The sequence below is a fragment of the Salvia splendens genome, chromosome 2 (genome assembly GCF_004379255.2).
Source record: "Salvia splendens isolate huo1 chromosome 2, SspV2, whole genome shotgun sequence".
NCBI lineage: Eukaryota > Viridiplantae > Streptophyta > Magnoliopsida > Lamiales > Lamiaceae > Salvia > Salvia splendens.
In genome coordinates this window covers 21,094,822-21,120,477 of record NC_056033.1, presented here as the reverse complement: position 1 = coordinate 21,120,477, position 25,656 = coordinate 21,094,822, and the positions used below count along the sequence as shown (strand labels likewise).

Genomic DNA, 25,656 nt, shown 5'->3' with positions numbered 1-25,656 from the left:
CCAGTTTTGTTCCGCAGACTCAGTTCACCGGTGTGGAAACTTTCTCTTTTGAGGAGTTGGGGCTATCTCCAGTCAGGGAGACTCCCGATGATGTGGGGACAGCGGCAAGGGGCAGGGGCAAGGGCCGTGGCAGGGGCAAGGGCAAGGGGAAAGCCACGGGCTCTTCCTCGCGAACGGTGGCTGAGGAGGAGGATGATGAGGAGACGGGAAAGAGGACGGTCTGAAGCGTGTGGGAAAACGTCGCGCTTTCGAAGGCTTGGGTTTCAATAGTCGAGGATCCCTATGTCGGTGCTAACCAGCATATTGACAGACTGTGGCATCTCGTCGCTGATGCCTACCTCACACACAAACCGGCTGGGGCGAAGTGTCGCGTTCCCGAACAATGCCGGAAACAGTGAGAGCGGTTGAGGCCTAAGCTTAGTCGATTTGCAAGCCTCTACCAAAACAATCTCCGCCAGGAAACCAGCGGTATGTCCGAGGAGGATGTGAAGAACCGTGCCCTGGCGCAGAACCCCGACAGATCTTTGAAGTTCAAAGATTTCGACCAGTGGGAGTCCTATCTCGTGGTGAAGGATTCCCAAAAGTTTTGTGGGGGTGTCGAATCGGGCTGGCAGAAGCGGACGAAGATCAACGCTTCCGGTGAATACAACAGCAGTGCTGGTTCGCACGAGCTCCCAGAAGCCGAGGAAGTGTCCCCGCTACCTCAATCAGACTCCCGCCGGCGTCGTCGCCCGATTGGGCAAAAGGCTGCGCAGCGGAAGGCTAGGGGAAGCAGCAGCGGGTCGTTCGAGGTCCAATCGGAGGCCCCTGCTCCCCCAGAAGAGTACGACCGTCTCGCCCGCGCGCAGATAACGACTAGCTTGGTCCGGACCATGCATAGGTGGCATAGCACAACAGATCATGTGTACAAAAGGATGTTGAAGGATGTCATTGATGGATGTCGGCGCGATTTGGAGATGCCACCCATTGGAGATGATGGCGCCGAGATTAGCGGCGGGGACGACGGGGGCGGCACGGGCGACGGCGAAGGCGGCACGGGCGACGGCGAGGGCGGCACAGATGACGAGGAGTGAGCCGAGTCAAAAATTTTATTATGTAATTTTTTTTTTTTATTATGTAATTTTTTTTCTTATTCTTATGTAATTTTTTTTTAATGAAGCATTTGCAATTTTCCCGTATTCCGTGTTAAAATTATAATTCCGTTACGTATATTTGTGAATTTGTGATTTTTTTTATTGCGGGAAGTCCTAGTGGGAAGGGCGGATTGTGAAGGGGATGTCCTAGTGACGTAGCAGTGGGATGGGAAGTCCTAGTGACGTGGCAGGAGGTGTTTTTGGGAAGTCCTAGTGGATGTCCGAGTGGGACATCCGCCCACTGGAGATGCTCTTATAGTCCTAAAAAATAAGGACGAGTTTCTTCGAAGACCTGTCACTTTCTCCCCTTATGATAAAAAAATATAAAAATATAAAAAAATAAAAATAATAAAAAGAATGAAGAAAGGGCATTTTACTTCCCCAAATTGAAATCCTTTAAATATGAGAAATAAGATAAAAAAAATTAATGGGTAATATGATAAAGAATTAATTTAAAAATTAACTGTTGAGTCTAAGCTTCGTAAATATAGATGGATGTAATCAAATGCAAACACTAAATTGTACGAACTTCAAACTCTTATATGGATTATTAGAAAATGTCAACAAATGAAAAAATAATAGCAACAAAAAATGTCAACATGGTGTCAACGGTTGATGTTGTGTTGACGTTGTATTGACATTGTGTTGATACTGTGTGTTGACATCAAAATTTTAAAATTTTACACTGTGTTGACATTGTGTTGAAACTGTGTTGATACTGTGTTGAGGAGCTTGAAACTTGTACAATATTTAGAGTTTGCATTTTATCACTACCCGATAGATGTATACGTCACGTATCCTAAAAAAATAATGGAAGAAAAAGCTTTTGACAAAATTATACTGCATCCATTACATTCTAAGTGGGGCAATTCTATTTTATAATACAATGTTGTTTTGTGAGTTAAGTAGAAGATAATAAAATTGATAGAGTGATGTTTATATTTTAAGAAATACTACCTCCGTATTTTAAAAATAGAAACCTTTGAAACGACAGGAGTTTTACTGCACAACTGGTAAAGTAAAAGAGAAGAAGAGAAAAATTAGTAAAATAAGATAAAAGAAGAGAGAATTTGGTAAATTAAAAGAGATGAAGATAAAAGGTAATGAAATTAATGGTAGTGGATTGTGGGGTCCACTTTATTGTAGTTGTATAAGTGGTAAATAAATTGATGTATAGAAGTTTAAAGATTTTCTAAAATAGAAAGTTTGAAAGTTTCTATTTTTAAGAGACAGACTAAAATGGAAAGAGATGTTATTTTTAATAGGGTAGTGACTTAGAGACATAATGTTTCTATGCCATAATATCTTTATGTTTTTTGGCCATAAGTATAATTTACATTGTCCCTAATTTACCCTAACATGTGTATTGATATTATTTTATCTAATTAAGGAAAATTAAACCAAATTAATTATTCTTATCAAAATGCATAAACTTAATCATGCACTAAAGTAACGGATATAAAACCAACGGGTTGTAGCGCAGTTAGCAGGGCAGAGCTATGGTGACCTTGAGGTCATGGGTTCAAACCCCACAACCCGTTGGAGACTTTCGGCCTTAATCCGCAAGTCTGGTCGAGCAGGATTAATCCAATTCCGCCGAAGGCGAATGCGAAACACTTGTGGTCAAACAAAAAAAAAGTAACGGATTTAAAAACCATTCTTGTCATGTAAATTTAAGACTATTATTTTTAAAAATCATTAATATAGATTATGAATCAACTATTACAGTATTAATTAAAAAACTGCATAACTAAATTATTGTATTTAATTTTAAAATAATTTGATAACTTAAATAGCATTAAAGTGTTTTAATTAAATTTTTATTCAATCATTAGTTTAATTTTAGTTTTTTCTTTGTCTTTTGTGCTATTCTTTCATGACTTTTTTTCATTAAATTTTATGAAACATATATTTTATAGTATATCAAAAAAATAAAAAATAAGCATTTATCTTATACAGATTTGAATTGTATAATTAAATAATATCTTGCATTATCTTTTAATTTTTTTGTTATTTTCCTTAGTTTTTATTAAATATTATCTTGCATTATAATTTAATTTAATTATTATTTGTCATATGTTATACTCTGATTATTTACAGTGCAATAAGATTACAAAACAAATTTTAATTACTTCTAATGATTTGTTATTAAATTATTTAAATAATATTTATAAAACTAATTTGTAAAGAAATCCGATATTTTTTATTTGCTAATAAAAATATACTAATATTTAAAATTTTAAATATATATCTTTAAATAATGTAATAAAAGGGGAATAGTTAAAAAAATATTATTCAGTTACATTTTACTCCCTCCGTCCGTGAAATGTTGTCCAGTCTTGCCATTTCGGTCCGTCCGTGAAATATTGTCCACCTTGCTTGTTTTCCATTTTTAGTAAATGGTCTCTACTTTCCACTAACTCATTACACTCACATTCTATTATCCATTAACTTTTTCCACTTACTTTTCTTCACATTTCTTAAAACTTGTGTCAAGTCAAACATGTACAACATTTTGCGGACGGATGAAATAAAAGATTGTATGATACACGTGTTATTAAATGCATGCATAATACTATATGCATAATCTACATTTATATTCTTAAATAGGTTATAGGCGTATTGAATAAACAAATTAATATAAGGGTAATAAAGTATATACATAAAATACAATTTTAATTAAAAATACAATATAATATATAATTCTTTTAACCCCATTATGGCATTGTCATTATGTCTAAAAATCATTTTTCTTTTTAAAATACGGAGGTAGTATGTTATTTAGAGTGAAATGTCTCAAAAAGAGAAATATACTAATTTAGAGCGTGATGAAGATAATAAACTATAATTCCAAGAAAGATTCAACATATAAAATTATTAGACGCATTTGGTGAATTTATATTTATATAAGGATAAAATTATAAAGGTCATATTGAAGTATCAATTCTAGTAGCCAAATAAAAAGATGACTATGGACTATGGTTGAGCCTAAATGTTTTATTGTATTATCATTTCAGAATTTGAATTATATTTTAAAAAAATAAAAATAGAATCTTTATAAAATAGTCCCTCTGTCCCGTTTTAGCAGTCTCGATTACTTTTTGCACTCATTTTGTAAAAATGATAATAAATAGTTAAAGTAGAGAAAGGTAAAATAAGAGAGAATAATGCAGAGACGACTATTTATTCTCTACATTATTCTCTCTTTTACGATACCATTTCTCCACTTAAACTATTTATTATCAATTTTATAAAACGAGTGCAAAAAAGTAATCAACTCTGTTAAAGCGGGAAGGAGTAACTCACACGACCATCAAATAAATTAAAGGTGGTATATAATTATTTATATCAAATATGTAACGACGACAAATTGTTATGTTAGAATTCATGATAACAATAAGTAACGTTATATGAGTGACGAGCATTAAATTCATGATATCATTGTCTCTGGATTTAAATATAATAAGAAACGTTCATTTATAATTACATTAATAAATGTAAAAAAATTTATTACATGGTTTTATGATTTTATTATTTTATGAGTGACGAGCATTAAATTCATAATTTCTTCCTGAACTCATATTTTATATACGTATATAGGGAGCACACTATGGTGACATCATAGTTAAAATGACAACATAGACAAGCAACTCAGACATATTATTCCAAGCAATCTGTGATACTAAATCAGAACACTATAGTGATACCATAGTTAAGATGACAATCTAGGCAAGCATTATGAGCTACATAGGAAAGCAATCTGTGATATGTAGATAAACAACTCGACATATGATTCCAAGTAATATGCAATACGGAATCAAATATAATCAAGTTATCTGTGATGCATATGCAAGCAAGTTGTTTGTTACGCGGCAGACTAAGGTTGAATGCTGCTAAATCTAAGAATCCACATAATTTTTTTTAATAATAATCACATATAGGAGTACTCAATATCTCTTGGTTTCTTGGCGGATTTCAATTTGCAATTTAGGGCACACAAAATTTTGGGGTCTCTACCAGTAATATGTCTTGCCTCTATTACCGGTGATAAATATTGCCTGAAAATGCATAGAGTTAAAGATTATTGCATGTTATACTGCATTACGTTAGGATAATTGTTATTAGGATCCACTGTTCAAATAATTTCCTATAGTTGCTTTCATGTACATATTGTTACTATTTGGCATAGGCTTTATTATACATGGATTTTGTCAAGTTTCTAACAAATTAAATAGCTTAGTTTGATGCTTTTATTTGCTAAATAACATTCGTGTTGTTCGAAATCATTGTACACATTGAGTTTTGTTTTGTGTGGATTGTTGCTGAAGAAACTAAAGACTTGCATCTTTGATTACAACATAAGAAAATTTTTTGTAGACACTTTTTCCCTTTCTTGAACGAATTAATTGGCACATTTTCTTGATATTCTCCTAAGGCCATGTTTGATTGACGGGAAAATAAAGTTGGCAAGGAAAATTATTCATGGGAAAATGAATCCCAAGAATACGATTCCTAATAACTTTACTTTCTTGTGTTTGGAAAATATAAAAATTTTAAATTTTATATTTGATTTAAATACCAAACTAACATTATACTCCTACTTATTATTATTTTTATTTATAAAAAAGTAATAATATAAATTTTTTAATAAATTATTGATTACAAATGGTAATAATTATATTATTATATTTATTAGTTTAAATATGGATTATCCATTATAATATATAATAATATAATTGTGATTATAGTTACATGGACTACTATAATTATAAATGAAAATAAATAAATATGATTATAATAATTTTAATTATAATATTTACTGATATTATAATTGAATAAATTTTATAATTTAAAATTTCACTATTACTTTATTGATTAATTATTAAATTATAAAATAGTTATTATTATTTATTATTATATAATTTATATTATATGATTATATTTTAATTATTTAATAAATTATTATTATGATAATAACAAATATATATAAATATTATAATAATATTGTTATAATTATGATAATTTTAATTACAATAATAATAATAATAATAATATACTTATATTGCATTAAATATGTAGGAATCCTAAAACTGGGAAAGAGAATACCTAAGAAAAGTTAGGATTCAGAATACTAGAAAGTTGTACTAACTTTCCTTGTCTCGGGCATCTGATTACTTTCCCAATTTGATTAAAAACCGAAACAAACACAGAATTTTAAAATTTAAGAAATCAGATTATTTTCCCATGCAACCAAACATGGCAGAATTGTTGTTCTAAATCGGTAATTAATCTGTATGACCGTTGGGGTATTTTTTTACTGATTTTTTTTATCGATTTTCTGCTAATTTTTCGACCATCAAAATCGGTCTGAGTTAAAAAAAATAAAAACTTTTTGTTCCTTTTTTGGAATCAATTCTTCATTCAGAAAATAAAAAAGGATCTTTCAGATTTAGATTGAGAGATCCTTATTCTCTAACAAATATACTAATGAAAGTTAAATATTAAAAATTTCTGTTGAAAATGGTTTTTTTACAAATCTGTTTTTTGTCAGTTCGAATTTTCGATATATGCATGTGGAAGAAGTATACCATGAATTCGATTTATCTCAAATTTCTCTATGAGATTTTCTATTAGGGTGTGTTTGGGAGCATGGAATTGGAGGTGTGGAATTGGAATTGGAGCGTTCAATTCCAAATCCAATATTTAGCACCACAAAAATATTTGAATTTGGAATTGAATTGCAATTCCAAATCTTCCAATTCCACAAGTTAATAACATATCAAAAGTAGAAAATTTGAATTCCAAATAGTCATAAAATTAAATAAATTCACTAAATATATCCACAACACACACTACATATATTTCACACACTACACACATTACACACATATTTCACGCACTTCACACATTTCACACACTACACACATTTCATGCACCACACACACAACACACATTTCACACACTACACACATTTCATGCACTATACACACTACACACACTTCACACACTACACACATTTCATATACTACACGCACTACACACATTTCACACTATACACATATCATTTATTTCACATACTACACATATTTCACACACTACACATATTTCACACACTTCACACATTACACATGTGACACCTCGGAATTTTGATCCCGTCTTCCAATATTAATCGGGCTTAATTAGTATAATTAAGCGCTAGCAGAACCCGTGAAATCGTAGAACTCTCGTTGTAATCTTGACTGATGTGAGCACTTGTGCTAAGGCTCATTTCATGCATGTGTTTGGTGACAAAACTGCACCCAATTCTGTAATCTAACATGTAAATGTGAGCCAGGTGTGTGTGAATTCCGCCATAACCAGAGAAAGAACGGATCAATTAGGCGGAAGGACAGAACAAGAGAAATGAAGTAGAAACTGTTGTGCTAAGTTGATCAAGTCAGAATTTAGTGGAGCCAGCAGGAGCCGTCCTCGCATGGAAGATTGAGCGTAATCCGTAAACCCCAAAAGCCAAGGGCAGAAGAGACTTTTCGAGAGGACGGTACCCTAGGGATTTGAGCCCTACACCTCTCTACCTTTCTGTATATAGAAAGCCCAGCGTGAGTAAGAGGAGGACGGACAGAGAGGTACACAAGATACATCATAGAATTCAGCTCTCTTCTAGGGCTGAAATGGGAGCTCATCCTACTTTCACAGGCATAACTTCTGTCACACATGCACACTTGGTTCTTAGTTTAGTTTAGTTAGCAGCGTGTTGGTGTTGGTTTTACGATCTCTATCTTTTGGTTCTGTGATTCCGCTTTTAGAAGAAGCGATCAAACAATTTCTACTCTTAGTATTGTTCACTTTTAGTTTGTGCTTGACGTTTCAGTCATTGGATGTGTTGACTCAGTGATTTTAGTTTAACGACCAATGTTTTGTGGAAGTTGTTTACCATGCATGAACTCTCTGATATATGTTTGATTTCCGATTTATGACGCGCATCTTAGCTCAAATGTTTTTTTGTTGTTTATTCTGTTGGATCTGCTCTGTTGTCTATGAATCTTGCTCAGTTATGAAGTAATCATGGATGGGATGTGTTAGGACGTTTAGATCTGAGTATGTTTGCGTTTGATTCGTTTCGGTAGTCATAGATCTGAAGTTTCATTTTATTATTTGCATGAGTATGAGTAGGTCAGTTTGTTTACGTCTTCACAGTAGTTGCTCTCCCCGTTGATTTGGAGTTATGTGTTCGTTCGTGGGTTGTTCTTCCATGTTAAGTTCGTTATGATGAAATTCTCTGCACTCTGAATTACTCTGTTCCTTGGTTTAGTTTGTTGAAGAAGATGAGTTTGTTAGTAAAGTTTTACTTTATCGTACGTTTTGCATGTAGTATGTTTATTTTATGAGTAGCATGTGTGTAGAGTGTGCAATGGGTGAAGTGTTTTTTTTGGTATAGTGCGTGAACCATGTGTATTTTGTTTATAGTGTATGCAATGTGTGTAGTGTGTATATTGTGTGTAATGTGTGTATTTTGTATAGAGTGTGAATTGTGTGTATTTTGTGTATGGTGTGTGCAGTGTGTGTAATTTTTAAAAATTTTAATTTTTCGATACGATTCGTTTGGATCGAAAAAAATCTAAAAACAAAAAAAAACAAAAATTGGATGCTTGAAATATGTGAAATGTTGAAGTGTGAGAAATGCGTGTAGTGTGTGTTATGTGGGAAATGCGCGTAGTGTGTGAAATTTGTGTAGTGCGTACAGTGTGTGAAATGGGTGCAATGCATGTATAGTGTGTAGTGTGTGAAGTGTGTGTTATGTGGGAAATGCGTGTAGTGTGTGAAATGTGTGTAGTGCGTACAGTGTGTGAAATGGGTGCAATGCGTGTAGTGTGTAGTGCGTGAAGTGTGTGAAATGTGTGTAGTGTGTGAAATGTGTGTAGTGTATGGAATGTGTGAAATGTGTGTAATTTGTGAAATGCGTGTAGTGTGTGTAGTGTGTGAAATGTGCGTGTAGTGTGTGAAGTGTGTGAAATGTGTGAAGTGTGTGAAATGCGTGTAGTGTGTGTAGTGTGTGAAATGCATGTAGTGTGTAGTGCGTGAAGTGTGTGAAATGTGTGTATTTTGTGTAATGTGAGTGTGAGTGTATTTTGTATATAGTGTGTATGCATAAATTCTTCAAATTCAATTCCATATCAATTACTTCATTTTACCAAACATAGGATTTGAATTCCAAACGCAGCCTTAAAGTATTGTTTAACGTAGAAAGGGAAGTGTCGTTGGATCATTTTTTTCTTCGGTTGCCTTTCCGAAACAGTAGGTGTGTGTTTTTACATTATCCTGGATTAAGAAGTATATCTCCTGCTAAGTTCATCTACACAGACATGAATGTATCAGGTGCACTTATTTGGTAGCGTAGTTAATGTTTGCTTTTTGGCAGTACTCTCTCGAACGCTTCTACTAGCAACATGACATTTCTCTGGTTACGTGTACCGCCTTTTGCGACCGCTTCTCTGATTGCATAGTCCACCATCCATTCCTCCGAGTTTTTCCTTGCCTCCAGTTCTTGATACCTCAGGCTAACCTTTTCTGCTCCTTGAAGATGTAGTCCCCTCAGATTCCTGATTAGACTTCTCGCTTTTTACTGTAGCTCGTGTTGATCTTGCATCTTCAGTTTCTGGTGTTGCCTTGTTTTCATGAACTATGCTGCATTCGTCTTCAATGCAATTCAACTCTGTATCCCCTGTATAAGGCTCGTTTCTCGAATCCTTCGTGCCCTGCAGCTTTTTGATGTTGTTGTTATTGTCACATACGAAAATGGATTCAACGGAAGAAGTTTGTTTTGATACCTTATCGTGTTTGATGGCTTGCTTTGCACTTGGCTCCAGTAGATGTTGGTGTTGCATTAGGCGTTTGACATTTCATCTTGATAGCTCTGAGCTCGCGTCTTCTTGCTGGTACGAAGCACTTCAAAGGGGGAACAAGTGCGCGAAGACGCCCATTTAAAGAGCAGTAACTGCACGGGCAAACCTTCAAACCCGAGGTCCCCTGCAATCCTGCTCCTCCAGGATAATCAGGAAACTTGCTACCTTTCAAAGTCGAGGAACACGTTGCTCGCGCTACTTCTAAACTTCCACACAAGACATCTAAGGTAGTACTTTTTTTTACCAATGTTGATTCTTGCCTAGAGGTTGAGAAAAACCTTGTTGTGTGCAAACTTGAATGATCAGGGCTTGCTCGAGGAGTCTGCCTCGTTGTACGAACCTTGGATCGTTCTCTTCTTGCGTCAGCGCTAATGGTCGACTCATGTAATTTGGGAGCTCTTCCGGTTGGCTTACCAGCCTTGTGAAGTTTGGGGGATGGTGGCTGGGGCTCGTCTTTGAACCCGATTGCTTCATCTTTTTTTTGGATCAAGTCGGCAGAGATCGATGTTTTAACACGACGAACTTAGATTTTAGAGGAAAACCTAGCGCGCGCAGAAGCAAGGGAATTGAGGTTGGTTTTCTTTTCATGCAATGAAAGAAAAGAGGTGGGGTGAAAGAAAGATTTCATTTTAGGTCTTGAAATTGATATTCCAAGTTATGTGGTTCTTGAGCATTGAATGCTAAACCCTCCACTGCTGTCTACCTCCAAGCCCACGAAAAATCAGTTGTGGCTGCATAAAATAGCAATTCATATAGGAAAAGCAATTTATTAAATAGTAGTATCAATTATAGAAAGGAAAAGGAGAGATAATTTTCAAATGTATATTATGTAGTCATATAAAGGTATAATCAGGGGCAAACCTACACGGGTCTGAGACAACCATGGAACTGCCTTTAGTTCTTATTAAATATCTCATATATGACCGGCGTGAATTTTTTATGACCGGTGTGAGTTTTAAAAAAATGTTTAATTTTCTGAAGGAAAGTGAGTTGAAAATAGTTAATGGAATATGAATCTCACTTTTATAATAATTGTGAATATAATAAGTTAGTGGGATGTGAGTCTATTTAAAGTAGTACAATAGTACGAATGAAATGAGACATTTATTGAAGACCGTCCAAATAACAAAATATGATATATTTAATTGAGACCGGAAGGAGTATATAATAATCTGCTAGCGGAGATGGATCTTGCAATTAGGCTTGTGTGTAGGCGCCACGGATTCAAATCCATTTTACCGGAGCTCTGAATGTTGTCTTTTTATTTTGTTCTGCATTACCATTTTTTTTTTCTGCGGTGTGAATAAAATAAGAGAGAATAAACTAAGAGAGATGAAGAGAGAATAAAGCAAGTGAGAGGATTAATTTTTGCTAAAAATAGAAATGACTCAGTTATGTTGGAACTTCTCAAAATAGAAAAATGACTCAATGTACATGGAACAAGGGGAGTATAATATTAATATATAAAAGTGGGACTCATATTCCACTAACTTTTTCAAACTACTTTTCTTTACATTTTTTAAAACTCATGGCGAAACCGAAATCGACAATTATTAGGAGACGGAGGGAGTATTAAAGACGGAAGAAAACTTTAATTTTATATGCATAAAAAATTTAATAAAAGAAATAAAGGCTAAAAAATTTGAGAAAACTTCCATATTAAGTGCATTTAGTTTCCATATTATCTATGATTACACTTAGTACCAATTTAGTATCTTTACGAGGCGTTCGGTTTGCAAAATTGTATCCCCAAATTAAATATGTAATGGATTTAGTTCATGAGATTCAATACTACTCAATGGATAATCATGAGACAATTAGTCATAGTTAACCTCTATAACTAAAATAATCTCATAACTTTATCCTAAATTGTATCTTAGTACTATTTTATCTAGTACCGAACACCGCCTTAGATTAGAGAACTTTTAATTTGACACATCTAACTTATATTGCCAATTCAATATATCTAGATTAGTTTGTCGAAAACATATACTAAGACAGATTAATGAAAAATGTGATTATTTCAATATGATGTGATGGCCCATCCAATTTCAAAGTAATGGAAAATAACTTAGTACTACATATTAAATGAAAACTTACACCGCAACGATTTATGTGAAGCACGGACTGTAGTATATGGCTTTGTTTGAATCCAGTTTTAATTTTGTAATTGATCATAAACTCGTAATAATAATAATAATAATAATCATATAGAATCTGTTTAATGCTCGATCATCATTATAGCGTTACAGCAGTTTGCCCCAAAGTTGAGTCTCTCTATTAATTAAGGAATAATATAACCACTTCTTCACCGCAAGATTGGAGGTCCGACAACACATCCCAACATATACTAGCCCCATATTATTTTTCAAATCTAGAGCAAAATTCAGATACTTTTCTAAAAAAAATTTGCATAAAATAATGAGATTTTGAATTATTTTAACAAAAAGCTAAAAAAGAGTAATAAAAGCTATATTAGATTTTGCATTATAAGCGAAACATGATTAAAAAAAAAAGTCATTAGTAAAAAGGTTTCACAAATGTTTCTCTCAGTCTGTAGCTATCCAACAATTGTTGTACAGGTTCCTATATTCTCTGTTTTTTTTTCAAGAAGAAAACTTGCGTGGAATAAACAATTATAAATAGTTTATAAATTTTACATAAATAGAAAATATTATACGACATTTATTTGTTACTTAAAATAAAAAAAAGATGTGATCAAATACAAACCATATATCTAATACAAACTCAAAATTTTAATCCTATCCACTAATTATTAGTGATATGTGGTTAATATTGCGTAGCTTTTCTATCTCAACAAAAGCATGTATTTTGTCAACATAGGGTATTTTTGTGAGTTAATTTTCTGAACTATTTATGCTTCCTAATTTCTCTCCCACCTTCCAAAACTGAAAATATTCACATCTTGGAAAGGATCTTAACACCATAATTGACGTCTAAACTTTATTTTGAAGACTTAAATTGATTTCTTTGCCGGTGTATTCAAGAATTTATTTTATGACTGTACCGTCACCGGCGTAATATTATCCCGCTGAATCTCATATTTCATAAAATCAATTCCGGTGTATTCTGTGTCACAACGGTTTTTATTATATGGAGGGTTCTATCGCTGATAAAGGTAATTTCGTTGCCGCATGAGATTTTAGATTTTTTATTTCCAGATTCTTGTTTTCCATATGTCGAAGATTGCCACATTCGTGATTCATATTTTCCATACGTTGAAGATTGACATATTCATGATTCGTGATTTTCATATGTTGAAGATTTTTTATTTCCATATTTGTGATTTTCAAATTCTTAAGATGCGGATGTCTGTATGTTGAGTCGACTACCAATACAATTTGTTATTCAAATTGTATTTGTTTTCTGTTGAACCTGTGTTGAAATTATTGGAATTTTTGTTGATATGTTGTATCACATGGCTGATCCAATGTTGAAATTTGTAAGCTACGGTTGATTCCACGTTGCAATTCTATTGACATTTTTGTTGATTCTATATTGATATATAGTTGTTATGTTTGTTTTTCCGTTGAACTTGTGTTGAAATTATTGGCATTTAAGATTCTAAAGCGCAATTCTATTGACTTTTTTGTTGATTCTATGCAAAATGAGACTCAACAATGGTTTAAATTTTCAACTATTTGATAAGCATGTTTTCCATCTTTTAATTGCTTTTGTCTATTCAATTTTTCCACCAACATTCGACAAGCATTTGTCAATAATGTTTCAAGATATTTTTAGGATGTTCTTATAAGAGAATAAAGACCAACAACGTGCTCAATTTGATCCGAACAGAACACCAATATTATTTTTCAATCATGTGAAAATGAGTTCTTAATCTTTTAAATTCAAATAAGAACAATGTTAAAAAAAAGGAACATTCTCAAATCTCAACAAAGTAATGTGTTAAGAACAATATTAAAAAGGGGAACCTTCTCAAATCTCAACAAAGTACTGGGCTGAAAAAACTTGTCTGCTTCAAGCTATGCTAAATAGTTTCAACAACTAAACTAATTACTAATAACCAAAATGTTGCTTGAACATCCACAAAAAGTACCAACTTTCTCAAAAAAATCAAACACACTTTCTTTTCTTCTTTGCCGGCTCCTTGTTGGACATTTTACTGGGATCTTTATTCAACAAACCATTGATCTACCTCGCGAAATCTGTTCTAAACGAAGGGGTCACATTGATGTAACTTGTCACGTACTTTGTGAATCGGTCCCTGACTTTGTTGGATTCCGAAAGAAGCATTGTCTTGCAATAAGACCCCCTCAAAATCTGCAATGTCTTGACATTAACTCCTTGAAGACCACTATTCCACAAATTGATAGGCGTACCCATATATGTCTCCATATGTCTCATCAGGAAGACCGCAGAGTCCTTGTCGTTGTTAGTTGTTTTCCATGGCAAGTCCAGCAGCCGGATTCCACGTTCTTTACTTATCACTTTAGCAAGGTGTTTGAGGCCCTTGGTTAGGAGATACCGAACAAAAAATTCCCTCTACAGAAACAACATCATAAGTGAATCAATATAAACAGGTAGAACAAAACAATACTACCATTGTAACAATTTCAACATAGAGTCATTGTAAAATAAAAGACAATCTTTTCAACTAACCGTCAAACAACCTTAAGTGTTTTATTTCAATACAGCTTCAACAACATATCAGCAAATTTGTGTATGGAATACACCTAAAATCATCTCGAATGAGATGTAATACGAAATCACAAGATCATCACAAAATCAACACGCAATCAATATAAATTTAGCAAAAACTCAGCAGGCCAAATTCAATACAAAATCAACAGAAGTGATTCAACACGCTTAAGACAATGGACAAAAATTCAACAAAAAATCTGCAAACAATCAACATAAATTTTAGAATCACCATAGAATCAATACGATTTCAATAAAATATTCGACCTCGAACAAAATAATCAACGCAATTTAAACGTAAAAAATCACCAACAGCAAAACAAAAGAATCAATGAAATTTTAGCCCAAAAAATCAACACAGATATCATAATTCAACAAAAAAGCAACACAATAGATTCAACATAAATTCAACATAAAATTTTCATAAAATTAAGACAGATTTTAGAATCAATATAGAATCAACAAGATTTCAACCAAAATTCAATATCAACAAAGAATCAACGCAATTTCACCACAAAATTCAAGCATTTTTATCGACGACTGAGCACATGATCGAAATTAGCTATGTTTTTTGGCCGGAAAAACAACCAACTTGCAGGAAAAAAAATTCAATACTTATTTAAACTAGGGTTTTGGCTGAAAAACTCACTCTTCGAGGACTCCGCCTGATCCTGCCCAGGTTTTCGCCGACCAGAACTCATTGCAACTTGACGCCGCTGCTGCAGAGACTATTACCACCGTCGTTGCTGCTTCACAAATAATCGCCGCCGCAGCTGTTGAATGAGGGTTGAGAGAACTGAGGGGGAGAATAGTCGAAAAGGAGAGAGGACGACAAGAGGCGAAAAGTTGGAATGAGGGGGAGTAATGAGGGCGAAAAGTTGGAATGAGGGCGAAAAGTTGAAACAGTTTAATTAACGTGAATAGTGGGAAATCAGGATTACATAATTATTCTATAATTAAATGATTCACCGTATAATAAAAATGTCTAATATATCCTCTATTGACAGATTCATAGAAGTTATTGAAATTTTAATCTGGGAACATAATAAGCGTGGATCACTAATAATTAGTGGCTAGGATTAAAATTTAGAGTTTGTATTAAATATATGGTTTTTATCACTACCCAAATAAAACAATTAATAAAACTGAATTAAACTTCAAATAATATAAACTATAAAATATGGTACTTAGTATTTATTTTGAAACAAAATCAAATTTTAGTAATCAACATAAATATCATAACTTGATAACTATTTATGAAATTAACTCGAACAAATTAGACAAGTAAAATTTTGGGCCCGATAAGCCATTAAAATTGGTTTAATATTAAGTTAACTAATTTATTTTATTGACCAACCAAAATATGGATATTTATTTGTAAAAATAGGCTTTCAAATCACATACTCCATTGATTAGAGATAATTAAAGAGCAAGGTAAAAAAAAGTTAAAAATAAATTGGAAGCCATCCGATCCGATAAAACGGTACCCGACCCGAGGTTGATGTTGGTAAGCTGTCCAGCTCAACCAAACCAATACTCCTTTCTACAGAAGTATTGTCGCCGCCGAAGCACCTCCGACTACACTCCTTGTTCTCACTTGAAACAAATTCCAAGTAATAGCACCGACTGTTTTCCAGCTGGATTAAGTTTTTTTCTCCTCAATTTCTTTGTTGCAATCGTTACTTGTATGCAATCACCGTTGCAGGAATTTGTGATTGTTTTTGTTCGAAAACCTAATTTTTGTTAACTTTATTTTATGATTTTGCAGTCATTTTGATATACAATCATGTCTTGGTGCACTATTGAATCGGATCCAGGTATGTTTTGATTTCGCAATTCAATGTCTCCGATTTTGCCGGAAAAATGTACTAATGGAAAGGGAATAATAACTCATTGTATGATGTGTGGTCATGAGTTGTTGGAAAGAGAAATTCCTTTTCAAGTATAAGGCATCTCACTCACTACACTGACTGTGACTAGCATGGGAGTTCTCACTTTCCTTAACCTTAGGCTCATCAAAACACATATAGTAGACACGAAGATTACAATTTGTTCGTCTTTCTTTCCGAATTAAAAGAAAAATCAGTTTTTTTATCTGAGGCTTATGGACTGGATGAAGATGGATATGCGGTTTTATTCTTTCATTCATAATTGCTGGTATTGGGTGGGGGGGGGGGGTGAGAGAGATTCTTCCATGGTTCTGCTGTCTTCGATCGCGAGGCAGAGGCACCACTCTCAAATACATTCAACTTGTGTCCTTATCCATGTCTCCACCCCCGCCACACATCATAGTCATGGACTCATGGGTGTAAAACACCTGATTTGGGGCCCTAATTAATTAATTATTGTAATCAATCGGAACATGTTGGGACTGTTCGTTTTTTTTGGATTCTACTATGTTTATTAAGTAGGTTGTTAAATTAACTTAAATAGTAGTACTAGTAGTAAAGATTATGAGGCATTTTAACTGCCACGTGGAATACACTAATTAAGAAAATTGAACAAACTCAAATATAAAGTTGAAAGTTTAGTGCTTAATTTGAAATAAATAAAAGTTTAGTAACTAATTTGGAACCAGCTCTATAGTTTAGTAACCGTTTATGAAATTGACCCCCATTTTGTTTGATGTTCATTAATAAAAGCTCATGGAAGTGTGATAAAGTTTCTTATGCATTGTACATATCTATTCAGGGGTCTGTATATGTACTCCCTTTACCCCAAGTTAGTTGAGGCGTTTCTATTGAGCACTAGATTTAGGAATTGATGTTTAAAGGTTGCACTGGAGAGAGAATAAAGTATGGTTGTGAATAAAAGTATGAGTGAGAAAGAGCGAGTAAAAGAGAGAAAATAAAGTTTTATGCCAAAAAAGGAAATGAGCCAACTACCTTGGGACGACCCAAAAAGGAATATGACTTAACTACCTTTGGCGGAAGGAGTATGTTATTTCTATCTCCACTTATGTGTTACATATTTGAGTACATTCAGGAGATATTCTGAAATATGATAACTAAATACTTTCACGCTCTTCAATTTCTTTTGCCTGTACATAAAGTAAATTAAATTTTGTCTTGCACTACAGGTGTTTTCACTGAACTTATACAGCAGATGCAAGTTAAAGGTGTCCGGGTATTATTCTGCCAATAAATGCATTCAGGCCGGGTTCATTTATATTGAATTTAATGGTGTACCTTCCACGTGTCAACTTCATAACTTCCAATGAGTTTCGAATGCAAGCAATTTGCAATTGATCGTGCTTGGCAATTGATCAATCAGACTGGGATTCTTTGATTAAGATACCTTTTTTGGACTTTGGAGTGAGAGATGTGTATTACTCAGTTAAAGATTAATCATTTCCTTAGTCCTTTATGACTTGCCATATTTTGTTAGCCGGTCGTCCAGCTTTCCCTAATGGTAAGAAGAATGGCTAAATAAATTATATGACGTAAGTTAATGCTTCGTCATGTCATCTCCAAGTTCTAGGATATTTGACAATAATGCTTGCTGTCCTATCACAAAGGTTGTATGGCTCATTTGCCCAAAGTTATGGCCTTATCTGTTCTCTCAGTAGAAGTAGGTTTAGATGCTGTAGTCACTCGTTGTCCTATCACAAAGGTTGTATTGCTAATTAGCCCCAAGTTTTGGTCTTATTTTGTTCTCTCAGTAGAAGTGGGTTTAGATGCTGTTGATAGGAGTGAAGACGAGGGGAGGGGTAGGGAGCACGAGGTGTGCACGGAAGTACGATATGTAAAACGTAAGGCTAGTAATGAATGGAATTCGATCACTTGTATTGCAAGAACGATAGTAGCGAACACTCCTCCGCAGAGGCCTACGACAATGTCATCCAATTACAATGATCTATCCAAGATAAATTTAACTCCCTAATTACATTTATTTATACTAAAGCAACTTAACTGAAAAAGCATAAAACTAGGGATGCATGAAAATAGAGAATGCAGAACTGCTGCTGACGCTGGGCCGAGTCCTCAGCTGACTTCTTCAGACTCCCGCGCCTGCTTCCTTCTTTTCCTCGCCGCCCTCAACCGTCTCCCTCTTATTTCGGCGGCTGTATACCCTCCAGGCCTTGACCGTATCAATTGCCCCGGTCGCCGAAACAGCCTAGTCCTTAAGGCTGAAGAAAGGGAACTGTCCTCTGACATCCGCCGTGTCCATCCATGTTGCCTCGTCCTCCCCTAGTCCGACCCAACCAATGAGGACTTTTTCATCGACCTCGCCCTCCCGTCGCTCAGTCTTCCTTGCCAGTACCTTGTCTGGCAGGACCGGTGGGTCGGCACTGACCAGGCCGTCGGGAAGGTTGGCCTCCACCGGTTCGTCCCCAATGGCACGTTTGAGTAGCGAGACGTGGAACACCGGGTGGATGCAGGCCGAGTCGGGAAGCTGCAGCCGATACGCCGTCGACCCAATGCGCGCCTCGACCTTAAAGGGGCCAAAAAATCGCGGGGCCAATTTCCTGCTACGGGCCGCGAATAGTGTTGATTGGCGGTGAGGCCGGAACTTCAAGTAGACCATATCACCTACGCTGAACTCGACGTCCCGGCGTCGCTTGTTTGCAGAGGCGGTCATGCGATCCTGGGCGCTTCTCAAGTGGAGGCAAAGCAATTTCATAACCTCGTCGCGGGAGTGGAGCGTATCCAACACGGACTGCGCCCGAACCGATCCAGGGGCTGTAGGAGACCGGCCGGTGACTTGGTGTCGGTCTTATGACGCTGGCACGTTGCGCATGCAGCGACGAAATTGGTGACCTGTTTCATCATCCCGGGCCAATATACATTTGAGGCGATCCGGCGATACGTGCGGTAGGCCCCTGAGTGGCCTCCTGTGGGTGTGATATGGAACTCGGCGAGCAATTTTGGAACCCACGGTGAACGGGGGGAACGCCGATCCTCCCTTTGTAGAACAATGTTCCATGAACAAGCTCGTAATGAGGGGAGCTCGGCTCACCTGCCTCCAAAGCTGCCTTGATCTTGGCGAGGGCTGGGTCGGCAGATAGGGTCGCCTGGACCGAGGACCAATCCGGCCAAGATGGAACCGAGATTGCCGAGAGTTCTGGTGCTTCCTCGTCGCGGCGGGATAGGGCGTCGGCGGCCCGATTCAGCTTCCCTTCTTTGTAAACGATGGAGAAATCGTAGCCTAATAGTTTGGCCGCCCAATTTTGTTGTGCTGGGGTGGCTAAGGGGTGGGCTAGGAGCTGGCGTAGGCTCCGCTGATCCGTGTGGACGACGAAACGACGACCCAGCAAGTAGGGGCGCCAGTGATGGATTGCTAGGACGAGGGCCATGAGTTCCTTCTCGTAGGCCGACTTAGCTAACCATCGAGAGGATAATGTCTTGCTAAAATAGGCCACCGGCTGGCAGTCCTGCATCAGTACGGCCCCGAGGCCCCTCCCCGATGCGTCGCATTCTATCACAAACTCCTTAGTGAAGTCCGGCATCTTGAGCAGGGGGGCAGACGTCAAGGCCGATTTGAGGGCTTCGAAGGCGGCGGCTGCGGCCGGTGTCCAGTTCCATGCGACCTTCGGAGGCGGTGTGGGCTGCTTCTTTAGGAGCTCCGTTAGTGGGGCCGCGATTTTGCCGTAATCCTTGATAAATCGGCGATAATATCCTGTCAGACCGAGGAACCCGCGGATACTCTTCAGGGATGTTGGTGTCGGCCAGCGGAGGACGGCCGAGACTTTGGCCGGGTCCATTTTAACCCCCTCGAAAGACACAATGTGGCCGAGGTACTCGACGCTAACCCGACCCAGGAGACACTTCTTCGCGTTGACGCCGAGGGTGTGCGCGTTTAAGGCCTCGAAAACTTGGCGGAGGTGGCGCATATGGTCTGCCCAAGTCGCCCTGTAGACGAGAATGTCGTCGAAAAATACCAACACGAACTTCCGAAGGACTGGTCGGAAAATGTCGTTCATAAGGCTCTGGAAGGTGGCTGGGGCGTTGGTGAGGCCGAACGGCATGACGAGGAACTCGTAATGACCGAAGTGGGTTCTAAAAGCCGTCTTTGGGACGTCGTCGTTTGCCACCAGGATCTGGTGGTACCCTGCCTTTAAATCGATCTTGCTAAACCACTTGGCCCCATGCAACTCGTCAAGTTGCTCTTGGATCACCGGAATTGGGTATTTGTCCGGGACCGTCCGTTTGTTGAGTTCCCTGTAGTCCACACAAAATCGCCACGATCCGTCCTTTTTTCGAACAAGGAGCACCGGGCTCGAGAAGGGGCTGGTGCTGGGCTGAATCACTCCGGAACTCAGCATCTCGGCCACGAGCTTCTCCATCTCAACCTTCTGTAAGTGATTGTACCGATAGGGCCGCACTGAAACGGGGTTGGTGCCTGGAATGAGGGGTATCCTATGGTCAGTGCGGCGGCGTGGGGGCAGACCGACGGCGTCCCGCGTGATTGCCGGAAACTCCCCGATCAGTCCGAGCAGTTGCGACCTGGCCGACGGGGACAGGGCCGAATCCATCCCAAAGGGTTCGGCCGTGGCGGCTTGCTCCATAGCGCGGAGGACCCAGCAGTAGTCTCCCTCCTCGAGGCAGCGGAGGTCCTGGGTGGAGCACGCTCTGCGCATGAGAGACGGGTCGCCTTTGAGAGATACTGGGCGGCCGTGTACCCTGAAATCCATAGAAGACCGTTGCCAATTTGCCATGACATAGCCGAGTGACGCTAGCCATGCGACACCTAGAATGACATCTGATAGAAATCCGTGGGTTCCATCCAAAACCAATTGGTTTTAGGATGGAACCAATGGATTTCTATCATGGTATCAGAGCGGGTCGCCGACTGTGGGTCATATTTAACTGACCCAGCAGTATATCTGGGCTGAAACCGAAAAAAAGACTGACCCAGCAGTATAACTGGTCTGAAAATTTGGGCCAAGTGGTCCCAACCGATCGAAAAAAATTGGACCGATTGTCCAATCGATTAGAAAAAAGTCCAATTTGAGGGAGGGTGTTGGCAATTGAAACTAAAAATATATAACATATAACTGTCCCACATCGGTGTTAAGAGAAAACTGAAACCAGTATATAAGTCTTATGGGCCCCTCCTCCTATCACCAATTGGTTTTAGGATGGAACCAATGGATTTCTATCATGGTATCAGAGCGGGCCCAAGTCGATGATGGTTTTCTCTTTATCTCTTATCTACCTCACGAGTGGAAGACCGATGTCCTTTCCGGCCCACATCGATGATGGTTTCTCTTGCATTGCCTACCCACGTGATGGAAGACCGATGTCATTTCCGGCCCACACGTGAGGGGGCGTGTTAAATCCTCTAAATTCTGTCCCACATCGACTTGGTGAAGATCCCATCTAATCTATATAAGTGTGGATAACTCTCCCCCTTATGAGGCCTTTTAAGGGGTGAGTGGCCCATTTCTAATAACATCAATGTTCCGGAGGGGAAAAACGTAGCAAGACACCACAAACTCCTCATTTTCCAACTTCAGCGGCACGTCGTGGCAGATCCCTGATGCGCGACGCGTGGAGCCGTCACCTAATACCACCGAGTAGGGTGAGGTAGGCGTAATTGATAGCTCGAGCCGCTGGGCGCATTGCTCGGAAATAAAACAGTAATTAGCCCCGCTATCGATCATCACCTTAACGGAATGAGAGGCGATTGCTCCAAAAAGTTTCATTGTGTTTGCCGTGTCGAGACCGTTTAGGGACAATGCCGACAGCTGTGGCTCAGCCCCAGTTTCCACCACCTCAGCGTCGTCGGGCTCGGAATCAGCGGCCGAATCGTCATTGTCATCGCAAATCATGACGTTGAGAGTCCTGGGGGGCATCGGTGGGCTGGCCCAAACTTTAAGCCGCACTTGACACAGGTCCCTGCTGCGATATGCCGCCTATATTCCTCCGGCGACACGTTCCGAAAACGTTTGGAGATTGGCTTCGACGAGGCTGTTGAGTACGAGGGGTTTGGAGAATACCCTTTCGTGGCTGACTGAGTTGCGTGGCTCTGGTAGGAGTGCGTCTGGACCGTGGCTTGGGAGGGGGCAGGCCGCTGAGGTTGGGCTGATGCCATGATGTCGAGGTCTAGAGCCATTTCGACCGCGTCTTCATAGGTCGTGATTTTGGCAGCCTTCATTTGTAGCCGCACCTCGGGTCGGAGGGCAGCCATGAAAAAGCCCAGGTATTGCTGGCACGAGATGTCCGGTACCTGTGCAAGGCGCGCCTCGAAGGCCGCCACAAATTCCGCCAGCGACCCGGTGCGTCTGACCGCCGCGAATGCTTCATATTCGTTCAGGGCCCCGGTGCCCCCGAAACGCTTCATCAGCTCTCTTGCGAACCGAGCCCATGGCAGATCCGGGACTCGGTGTCGCAGCAATTGGTACCACGGCAGGGCCTCTCCTGCCAGTGTCACCATCGCTAAGCCCACCCGATCCTCGGGAGCGGTCCCGGCGATCAGAAAATACTGCTCAGCCCGTTCCTGCCAAGCGAGGGCATCCGAGCCATCGAATGTGGGCATGGGCGACACCGAGGCGCCCCCGGCCGCCGCTGTTTTTGAGGCATGGTTCGCTGAAGTGGAACCATCCTCGGGGTTGGATGCATCGTTGAGTTTCAGGGACGGGAAACCTGCTCGCATCTCCAGGAGCATGGCCGTGAGTTCGGAACGGACCTCGGCTACCTGGTCCTCCGTGTGGCGGAACTGAGTGTTGAGTTCCTTGACAGCCGCGTCCAATGAGAGATTGCTCTGACGCAGATCCCCGGTCGCCTTCTCCAATTCCTCCAGTCGTGAGTCCGCCCTTGAGTTAACCAGTGTTCACCGCACCAATTGATAGGAGTGAAGACGAGGGGAGGGGTAGGGAGCACGAGGTGTGCACGGAAGTACGATATGTAAAACGTAAGGCTAGTAATGAATGGAATTCGATCACTTGTATTGCAAGAACGATAGTAGCGAACACTCCTCCGCAGAGGCCTACGACAATGTCGTCCAATTACAATGATCTATCCAAGATAAATTTAACTCCCTAATTACATTTATTTATACTAAAGCAACTTAACTGAAAAAGCATAAAACTAGGGATGCATGAAAATAGGGAATGCAGAACTGCTGCTGACGCTGGGCCGAGTCCTCAGCTGACTTCTTCAGACTCCCGCGCCTGCTTCCTTCTTTTCCTCGCCGCCCTCAACCGTCTCCCTCTTATTTCGGCGGCTGTATACCCTCCAGGCCTTGACCGTATCAGCTGTTGTCATTTTTGTAATTTACATAGCAGACTTTTTTTAGCAATCAAGTATTTATTTCAATTGCTATGTTCAAACAGGTCGAGGAGCTGTATTCTTTAGATCTGGATTCACTAGACAATTTAAGGTAAACATCGTGCACATGACTTTGCTCAATTAATATAATGATTCTATTTTGTCCTCCTGCTTTTGGTTAAGCAATGCTTTCGAAGTTTCACTTTTATGTTATTGGTTCTGAGTTTCGTTTCTGTCTCTTGCGTGGACAGGCCAGTTTATGGGTTAATATTCCTCTTTAAAGAGAAAAGGATGACCGTCTTGTAATAAAGGATCCAAACCCAAACTTGTTTTTTGCCAGCCGGGTTAGTATCCATAACGAGAATCTCATCTAGTCGAAAAAGTTTTTGTAAGTGCTTCAATATATATAGGCATATAAAACTGCAGGTAATAAATAATGCCTGTGCAACCCAAGCAATCCTGTCGATTCTGCTGAACAGTCCTGATGTTGATATTGGACCAGAATTGTCAGCGCTGAACGAATTCACAAAAAACTTCCCGCCCGAGCCTAAGGGGTTGGCTATCAATAACAGCGACGCAATCCGCACAGCGCACAATAGTTTTGCAAGACCCGAGCCCTTTGTACCCGAAGAGCAAAGAGCATCTGGGAAAGACGATGACGTATATCACTTCATAAGCTATATACCAGTTGATGGGCGGCTGAAAGAGTATAAGCCTGGGGGACAAGGCGATATGGAATGGCTTCGCTTGGTACAATCTGTGATTCAGGAGCGCATCGAGAGATATTCCCAAAATGAAATAAGATTCAACCTGTTGGCCATAATAAAGAACAGGAAAGAAATTTACACAGCTGAGCTCAAAGATCTCCAGAGGAAGAGGGAACGAATCCTCCAACAACTTAGTGTGTTGCAGTCGGAGACTGTGCACGCGCTTAACATGTCGCTTTCAGAGATAAATGCTGGTATTGAAGCTGAGACTGAGAAGATAGTGATGGAGGAGGAGAAGTTCAAGAAATGGAGAACCGAAAACATCCGTCGAAAGCACAATTACATACCCTTTCTCTTCAACTTCTTAAAGATCCTTGCTGAAAAAAGAACACTTGGTTTAGAAATTGTAGAAATCAGTCTTCCTCTAGGCAATATGTGTGTAGATATCAAATTTGAGGCAAAACTGCTGGTAGATGATCAATTAAAATTTTAAATGCCTAATTCCAAAATATCAATCTTCTGTCATTTTGTGGGAGCGGATCCTCTCTATTGTGGTTAAAACGTAGCAGAAGTTGTTGTGTTGAAACACTGATCATTTTCTTCCATCTTCCGCCAAATCTGTGACTAAACAAACTTTGATATGCTTTTGTGGCTGAAACCGCATCGTTTAGTGAATCTCTCAATTCTTTGATTAAAAAAAAATGCAGATACGATTCTTGAAATAAATCTCCTGTCTTTTCCCAAATATTTCGTTCCCTCCTTTTTCTCTTCACGTACAAATGGAAACGAAATAGAGATCTTTAACCAAATAAATAAATAATGCACATACACTTCGTGAAATAAAAAATGTAATCCCTCCGTCGCATTAAGCATTAAAATATATGCAATTTCCATTTTCGTCTGTTTCCTAAAAAATATGTGCATTCTATTTTTAAAAAGCTATTCCAATTTATTACCCTTATACAACAATTTATTTATAACTTATACCACCATCAAACACTACTAATAATATGAGTGTCACTTG

General features: G+C 38.5%; 2 long non-coding RNA genes and 1 pseudogene across 2 annotated transcripts; 1 reads left to right on the top strand and 2 right to left on the bottom strand.

Moving 5' to 3' along the window:
• Positions 1 to 9,297: 9,297 nt before the first annotated feature.
• Positions 9,298 to 10,624, bottom strand: LOC121772182. Its single transcript, XR_006044280.1, has 2 exons — positions 9,959 to 10,624; positions 9,298 to 9,886 (listed from the first exon to the last, which is right to left on the bottom strand). It is a non-coding gene; the product is annotated as an uncharacterized LOC121772182 (long non-coding RNA).
• A 3,257-nt stretch (positions 10,625 to 13,881) lies between these two features.
• LOC121768006 lies at positions 13,882 to 15,611 on the bottom strand. Its single transcript, XR_006043261.1, has 2 exons — positions 15,363 to 15,611; positions 13,882 to 14,557 (listed from the first exon to the last, which is right to left on the bottom strand). It is a non-coding gene; the product is annotated as an uncharacterized LOC121768006 (long non-coding RNA).
• Positions 15,612 to 16,142: 531 nt separating this feature from the next.
• Positions 16,143 to 25,157, top strand: LOC121791378 (annotated as a pseudogene).
• Positions 25,158 to 25,656: the final 499 nt, after the last annotated feature.